Source organism: Dendropsophus ebraccatus, unplaced genomic scaffold, assembly GCF_027789765.1.
Source record: "Dendropsophus ebraccatus isolate aDenEbr1 unplaced genomic scaffold, aDenEbr1.pat pat_scaffold_616_ctg1, whole genome shotgun sequence".
NCBI classification, from domain to species: domain Eukaryota; kingdom Metazoa; phylum Chordata; class Amphibia; order Anura; family Hylidae; genus Dendropsophus; species Dendropsophus ebraccatus.
The window spans coordinates 80,696-89,103 of NW_027210215.1; the positions used below are offsets into that span (position 1 = coordinate 80,696).

Sequence of the window (8,408 nt, forward strand, 5' to 3'; positions counted from 1 at the left end):
TAGCAGAGATATTGGGCGGTAGTTGGCACAGAGTGTAGGGTCTTTACCCTCCTTAGGGATAACAGCAATTACCACCCTAGTCATGTCAGGGCGGGGAGGGGCGCCCTCCCGCCAATGAATTGAAGGCAGATAGGAAGTGGGGGACGAGAAGGGGAGATAGTGCCTTATAATAATTCAGTGTAAAACCGTCCGGCCCTGGAGCCTTCCCCGTCTGAGACACCTTAATGGCAAGTCGCAGTTCCTCTTCAGAGATCGGCACTTACAGCGAAGTCAAGGATTCATCCGACAGCCGTGGAAGCCCAGATCTGGAGATATAATCCTGCACTCGGGATCTGAAGGAATATGGTGGAATATAAGGACGCATAGAAGTCCCTGAAGACTCTCGCAATGCCAACCGGCAAGTGCTTCCGCTGCCCCCGAGCGGTCACCTGAGGTACATAAGTCTGAGCTTGTTGGGTTCTAAGTGCACGCGCTAAGGTCCGGCCCACATTTATTCCCAAACTCGTAGAAATGACGCCGGCACTTAGTCAGGGATGCTTTAGCTTTATCGAGGAGGATGGGTCTGGAGGGTATCTCTAGCAGCCAGTAATCTCCCCTGTAAGTCAGGGGTCGGGCCGATTTATGTGCGAGATCCAGCTCCCGGAGTTCCCTCAACAGGCGAGAGGTTTTCGCCACCTTTTTCCCTCTTGAGTCTCGCCCCATGTTTCACCAAAATCCCCCTAGCAACGCACTTATGCGTCTCCCATACCACTGCGGCCGAAGTATCTCCAAGGACGTTGTAAGCAAAAAATTCCTCTAAAGACCGTTTGAGGTCCGCTAGGACCGCTACGTACTGGATTAAAGAGGGGTTAAGCCGCCAATGCCACTGGGAGGGGCACGGTTCGGGAATCAGTACCAAGGAGACCATGGCATGATCCGAAAAAGTGATGGTATCTATGTCAGCAGCCTGGAGAAGGGGTAAGTCTCTATGTTTCAGGAGGAAGTAGTCCAACCTGGAATAAACATCGTGTACCGGGGAATAAAAGGCATAGTCTTCAGGTGTCCACTAGCTGATGTTCGTGTAGGAGTGAGTCTAAAAGGGCAAGCTGCGTCCGGTTCACATGGGAGGAGCCCCTAGAAGTGTCTACAGATGGGTTCAGCACCACATTAAGGTCACCCCCCAACAACCAGCACCCCCTCAGCGAATTAGTCAATGTCGTCAAGGTAGGTTTGCATTGCATGTGCCTGGCCCGAGTTGGGGAGGTAGAGGGAGGCAAATGACACGACCCTTCACCATGAGCATTCGACCCTCATCATCACACCGAGACTCCAGCAATTCCCAAGGCAGGGTTCTAGAAATCAGGATACTGGTACCCCTAGCTTTCTGAATGGGGGAAAAGCTATGATAAGCAAAAGGAAACCAGGAGTTAGTTAATGAGAACCTATGAGAAGAGAGCATATGGGTTTCCTGCAAAGTCCACCTGTATATTCTGCTTTTTAAAGAGGTTCATCATGATGGACCTTTTTACCGCTGTCGTGCAAGCCCTTAACATTGAGGGACCCCCACTCTGAGCTGAGTCCTGTAAGCGGGAGGCCATAGGAAGGGCTGGGTGGGCGTGAGGTAGGAGGGAGGCGGAAGGGTAGGGTGACAGACAAGGGGGAGGGGGGAAGGGAGAGGTAGCACCCCGCGTCTTTAATGGCCTGCCAATGCGGGCTGTAGCAGGCGGCGCATGAAGAGGGTGCGCGCACTGAGACATCCGGGACCCCATCGTACTGTACAGTACCTGAGTTCCGCACCGCCGCCATGATAGCCTCTTTTTCTGCAAAATAATGCAGCCTACACAGAACATCTCTGGGGGGCCGAGGTGCCGCGTGCAGGGTCCCTCGCCACGCGTCGGACTCTGTCTATGGCAAAAGTAGACTTTAGTTAGTCTAGCAATGTTAAAAAGCTCTGAGACCCTCCGTGCTGGGTCTTCATCATGTGGCAATTCGGGGGAGGCCTTTGATACGGACATTGTTACGCCGTCCCCTATTCTCCTGGTCATCGAGAAGTATGGCCAGATGCTGGTGTGCGTGCTTGGTTGCACACCATTTCCCTCTCCAGCGTCTCTATCCGCCCAGTGAAGGCGGGAGGAGTCCTCCTCAGTGACCGAGGTGCGCTGGGCCAGGGCCTCCACCTCATTCCGCACCGCGGCTATGGCTTGTTGCTGTGCGGACTCTATGCGCTGCACCACAGCAACTGGTGAGGATGCGGTCTCCATAGTGTGGCGTACAGTCCTGGCAGGTAGCGGCCCAGAGGTCCGGCGGCCAGTCAGACGGATCCCGGTCACTGTCGCCTGAGTCCGCCAAGCTGCCTGGGAATCATCCTGTCCAGCGGGGAGAGCAGGTAAGGGGCGCGAGGAGGAGGCCGCCGGCGCCATATTGCCTCCAGCAGCCAGCGGTCTGGACCGGAGGGGTGCAGGAACCGGTCAATGCAGGCGGAACCTCCCGTGGAACGGGTCACCGGGTGGTGTGGGGTCTCCGTCTTCTTATCCCTGCGACCAGCCATGCTGAATGGAGGGTAACCACTGGAAAATCACTGAGGTCTCTGTGAGTTGGCCCTCCCACGTTCCGTCTCTCTCTGTCGCCCTCCCATGTTCCGTCTCTCTCTGTCGCCCTCTCACGTTCCCCCTCTCTCTGTCGCCCTCCCACGTTCCGTCTCTCTGTCGCCCTCCCACGTTCCGTCTCTCTGTCGCCCTCCCACGTTCCGTCTCTCTGTCGCCCTCCCACGTTCCGTCTCTCTGTCGCCCTCCCACGTTCCATCTCTCTCTGTCGCCCTCCCACGTTCCATCTCTCTGTCGCCCTCCCACGTTCCGTCTCTCTGTCGCCCTCTCACGTTCCCCCTCTCTCTGTCGCCCTCCCACGTTCCGTCTCTCTGTCGCCCTCCCACGTTCCGTCTCTTTGTCGCCTGCCGCATTCCGTCTCGTTCCGCTGCCTGAAGTGAGTGGTGCTCATCAGTCCCACAGAGGGTAATTGGAGCAGCAGTGTGCGTCCAGCACAACCACTCACACAGCCCTGCAGCGGTATTACATTATTACATTCCTCACTTCCCCCCTGTGGATAGATAACAACTGCTGCATGTGCTGCTACCTTTATTCAACCCATATAATTCTGATGATTTGATTGGCTATGCTTCCCTTTTTTTTTTTTTTTTTTTTTTTACAAAACACACAACAGCAGCACAACAACAATCCACAACGATACAGATACAAATCAAGATTTATTTTAGACCATAATCTGCCACATCTAGCGAATGGTATAAAAATAATATAGACGACCTAAGGGGCAGCACCAGGAATCCGAGGCATAGCCAGGCAAGAAAAAATTAATTCTAACAAATAATATATATATTACATCAATTAAAATCAAATATTTCTCATAAATTGAAAACGAAAAAAAATAAAAAATAAAATTGTGCTCAGTACTTTTCCCCCATGGATCCCGCTCACAGATCACAGCCTCCTCAGTACTTTTCCTTCATGGATCCCGCTCACAGATCACAGCCTCCTCAGTACTTTTCCTTCATGGATCCCGCTCACAGATCACAGCCTCCTCAGTACTTTTCCTTCATGGATCCCGCTCACAGATCCCAGCCTCTCAGTACTTTCCTTCGTGGATCCCGCTCGCAGATCCCAGCCTCCTCAGTACTTTTCCTTCATGGATCCCGCTCGCAGATCACAGCCTCCTCAGTACTTTTCCCCCATGGATCCCGCTCACAGATCACAGCCTCCTCAGTACTTTTCCTTCATGGATCCCGCTCACAGATCCCAGCCTCCTCGGTACTTTTCCCCCATGGATCCGCTCACAGATCACAGCCTCCTCAGTACTTTTCCTTCATGGATCCCGCTCACAGATCCCAGCCTCCTCGGTACTTTTCCCTCATGGATCCCGCTCACAGATCCCAGCCTCCTCAGTACTTTTTCCCCATGAATCCCGCTCACAACTTCCAGCCTCCTCAGTACTTTCCCACATGGATCCCGCTCACAGATCCCAGCCTCCTCACTACTTTTACCCCGTGGAACTCGCTCAGATCCCAGCCTCCTCGGTACTTTTTCCCTATGGATCCCGCTCACAGATCACAGCCGTCTCTGTTCTTTTCCCCATGGATCCCGCTCACAGATCACAGCCTCCTATCTGCATTAACATTTCTCACATTCCAGACAAGAACAAGCGGTTTCTTTTCTATGTGATTTGTTTGTAAAGAAATGTTTGAATTATCCACAAGTCAAGACGTCTTCTCTCCGGTGTGACTTCTCTGACGATTCCTTAGTTTTGCGATAGTAAAAAGCCTTTCCAACATTTTCAACAGGAATATGGCTTCGCGCCGAGCATAAACACGCCCCCCCTTCTGCCACAGCTATCTGGTCTAAGTGGATGATGTTCATGGATACGCCTACTTATCTCACACATTCTACCTCTTAATCATGACTACCGCGGATACTATGGCGACGGTCTTGCCCTGTACTCTCACTGTTGGCATCCCTCCTCTCCTAGTCCGGGGCTGTGCTGGCTCTCCTCTTCTTCTTCTCCCTTCTATCCCGCTCTTTTCTTTGTTGGATTAATCTATGTCTATTACTCTTCAGTGACCCTTCAGCAACTATATCAAGGTCTGTTACCAAGCCCTAATGTTGCATTGCACTGTTATATGTTTAGTGCTATGCTCTATCTAGTTGGGCTGTCTAAGCTGGCCGGGTATTATTAACCCGATAGATGTTATGTTACTGGAGATTTTCTGCAACATGCTTATGACCATGTTATTCATGAGGTTATTTGTGGCTCTGTTCACTGTGATATAATCCTGTATGTTGCCTCCCCCTCTTCTTTCTGTATCCCCATTTAACCTTTCAATAAACTCATCTGAATTAAAAAAAAAAAAAAAAAAAAAAAAAAGGAATATGGCTTCGCTTCCTTCGTAACTTCTCAAGCGTGTTACAAGAACTGGTTTATGTGTAAAACATTTCCAACATTATGAACATAAATATGTCTTCTCTCCTCTGTGAACTCTCTCGTGTTTGGAAAGACTTTTTTTTAATTGTAAACATTTTCCACAGTCTGAACATGTATACGGCTTCTCTCCTGTGTGACCTCTCAAATGTGTGCAAGTAGGGATTTACTTATGAAAATTTTCCCACATTCTAAACATGAATATGGCTTCTCTCCTGTGTGCCCCTCTCACATGTTTTATAAGATCTGAATTATTTGAGAAACATTTCCCACATTCTGAACATGAATATGGTTTTTTCTCCTGTGTGAATTCTCTCGTGTATAACAAGATGTCCTTTCTGCTGAAATAATTTCCCACATTCTAGACAGGAATATGGCTTTTCTCCTGTATGAATTCTCTCGTGTCTCTAACAAGAACAGATTTACTTGAGAAACATTTTCCACATTACTGAACAGGAATATGGCTTCTCACCTGTGTGAATTCTCTTATGTATAACAAGTTGGGATGAATGTATAAACAATTTTCCCACAATCTGCGACAGGAATATGGCTTCACTCCTGTGTGTGAATTATCTTATGTGTACAAGAACTGATTTATCTGAAAAACATTTTCCACATTCTGAACATGAGAATGGCCTTCTCCCCTGTGTGACCTCTCTCATGTCTAACAAGAACAGATTTATTGAGAAACATTTCCCACATTTCTGAACAGGAATATGGCTTCTCACCTGTGTGAATTCTCTTATGTATAACAAGTTGGGATGAATGTGTAAACAATTTTCCACAATCTGGACAGGAATATGGCCTTCTCTCCTGTGTGACCTCTCTCATGTCTAACAAGAACAGATTTATTTGAGAAACATTTCCCACATTCTGAACATGAATATGGCTTCTCTCCTGTGTGACTTCTCTATGAATAACAAGTTGGAACGTATGTGTAAACAATTTCCCGCATTCTGAACAGGAATACGGCTTCTCTCCTGTGTGAGTTCTCTCATGTGAAACCTAAAACAGATTTATCCGAGAAACATTTCCCACATCTGAACACGAAAATGGCTTCTCCTCCTTTGTGGCCTCTCTCGTGTCTAAAACGAGCCGAATTACTTGAAAAACATTTCCCACATTCTGAACATGTATATGGCTTGTCCCCTGTGTGACTTCTCTCGTGTATATCAAGTTGGGATTTCCTCATAAAACATTTCCCACACTCAGAACATGAATATGGCTTTTCTCCTGTGTGCATTCTTTCATGCTTAACGAGACTTGATTTACAGGGAAAACTCTCCTTACATCTGAACATGAATATGGCTTCTTAACTCTGTAAATTCTTCATGCCTGACAAGAACGGATTTCCATTGAGAAACATTTCTTACATTCTGAACAGGAATAGTCTTCTCGCCTGTGTGACTTCTGTCTGTTAAAAGAATTGAGCTTTTTATATAACTTTCCACATTTCTCTCTTTAAATCCTGCCCACCCCCTCCTCACACTGTCCTTGTGGTTCGCAGTGTGCGAGTGGTCGGGAGAAGATTCCTCATGGTCAGGAGGATTATATGATAGATCTGTAGTGTGACATCCTGGCATATACAGTAAGGGGGAGAGGAGGGCTTCTCCTGAGGAGTGCTGCTCCGCACCTTCATGCCTCTTCTTATAATTCAGCAGTAGCACAATATTCTCACTGGGATTTTCCTGTAAAGGGTAAAATAGGTATTTTTCCCTAAAGAACAAACAAACTACAAAGTAGAGAAAGTAAGTTGTGAGTAGTAAGTTTGTATTCCATGAATTGGGTCGGTTAGTCGGCAAGCACATCCTGACTCACACCCTGAAGCTGCTGGAAATCCTCACTTCCTGGTCCACTCTGTCTCCACTTCTCTGTCCTCCCCCTCCCTTTTGAGACAGAGGTCAAGTGATCTCTGTATCGTCTTTTGTCAATGGCAAACTGTAACTAGCCATCTGTAACCCCGCCCACCACTGACATCACACCAATCAGTGATCACCTGGCCAAGGACAAGGAAACAACAGCCTCTTCTGAGCAGTATAGGGGAAAGGAGACACGGTTATTTCATCTCTCTCTATCTATGTATATAAAAGAATTGATAGACACAAAGACAGAAATTGTGTAGTGGGTAAAGTAGAAGAAAAAGAAGGGGGTCATTCACTCCATGAGTACAGACTGGGATTCTACCACTGCCCGTAATGTACAAGAGCCGGCTACATTACCATTTGTCATATAGTGTGAAAAGCTCTTACAATCTGGTAAAGTGGGGACGGACTAGTGCGCAGCATAAGGGGAGTCCCTCATGACAGGGATTGACAGGCCAGTAGCAGGTCAGATGGGGGGCAACAGGCTCAGTGTGAGCAGGTGGGGAGCACGTGCACAAGGGGGGAGGAGGAAAAGTGAGTGTGGAGAAGTAAACAGAATAGGTGGTTGGTCAGAAGGAAGAGGGGGGAGTAGCTGAAGGGGCCGGGGTATAAAAGTTAGCCACGAGTGGGGGTGGTCACCCATTGTGGTTTAGCAGGCAGAAATCGTCTTACCTGTACTGCTGCACTGTATTGCTTGCCTCATGTCTGCCGAGGTTCTGATGGAGAGGCTGAGGAGGATGGCCGATGAGCGGGGCCAGGAATGGCTGCAGACCCAACTCCAAGGTCTGCTGGGGTCCGGGGAAGCGGCGCCGCCAGCTCCTTCCCCTACGAGACGGACTAGGAGGTCACGTCCTCCTGAGCGCCTTAGCCCTGAAGTGACCCCCCGGGTCCGACGCTGAATCGGGAGCCCCTCTAGGGACCCTCCGGGTTCTGCCGCGGGCAGGGCCGCTTCCGCCCGGCGTGCAGGATCCGGGAGGAATCCCTCTACAAGGCGGGACTCGCAGCCGAGGGGAGAAGTCCTCTCCCCTCCTTCAGATGCCGTCGCGGGTGGATCGGGGTCCGGAGCGGCTGGTGCAGCGAGGCCTGGAGGGAGAAGAGCGCCAGCTCGGCGGGGGACCGCTGCGGTGAGAAGCAGCAGAGGAAGGAGGCAGGAGCAGGCAGTCGGCGGCCTCTCGGCGTGGGGAGGACTGCGAACAGGGTTCCCCTGGTTCGGGATGATCGGCGCCACTCGCCAGCGGAGGTGAGGGGGCGGAGCCACGCGGGCTTTGAGCGTTGCGAGAGTGACGAAGATGAGCGACGTCATCAGCCTCAGCTGGAAGTGCCCCAGCGTCAGCCACCGGAAGTCAGCCGTCAGGTGGTGCTGGATGTTGGTCACCGCGAGTCACCGGAAGTCAGCCGACGCAGACCGGAGGCCCAGGAGAGAGGAGAAGCCGTGCGTCCGGATCCAGGGTCGGCCGCTGTTAGGCCCGCCGGTCCCAGACAGCCGGGTGAGTGTGCAGCTGTAGCAGCGCCTGCGTTGGGGGGTTGGGGAACGCGCAGCTGGGGGGTTTGGGGACATTGTTGTATGGGCTGAAGGATTTGTTG

General features: G+C 50.4%; 1 pseudogene; it reads right to left on the reverse strand.

Annotated features, from left to right (window-relative positions):
* Positions 1 to 4,984: 4,984 nt before the first annotated feature.
* Positions 4,985 to 8,127, reverse strand: LOC138778044 (zinc finger protein 345-like; annotated as a pseudogene).
* Positions 8,128 to 8,408: the final 281 nt, after the last annotated feature.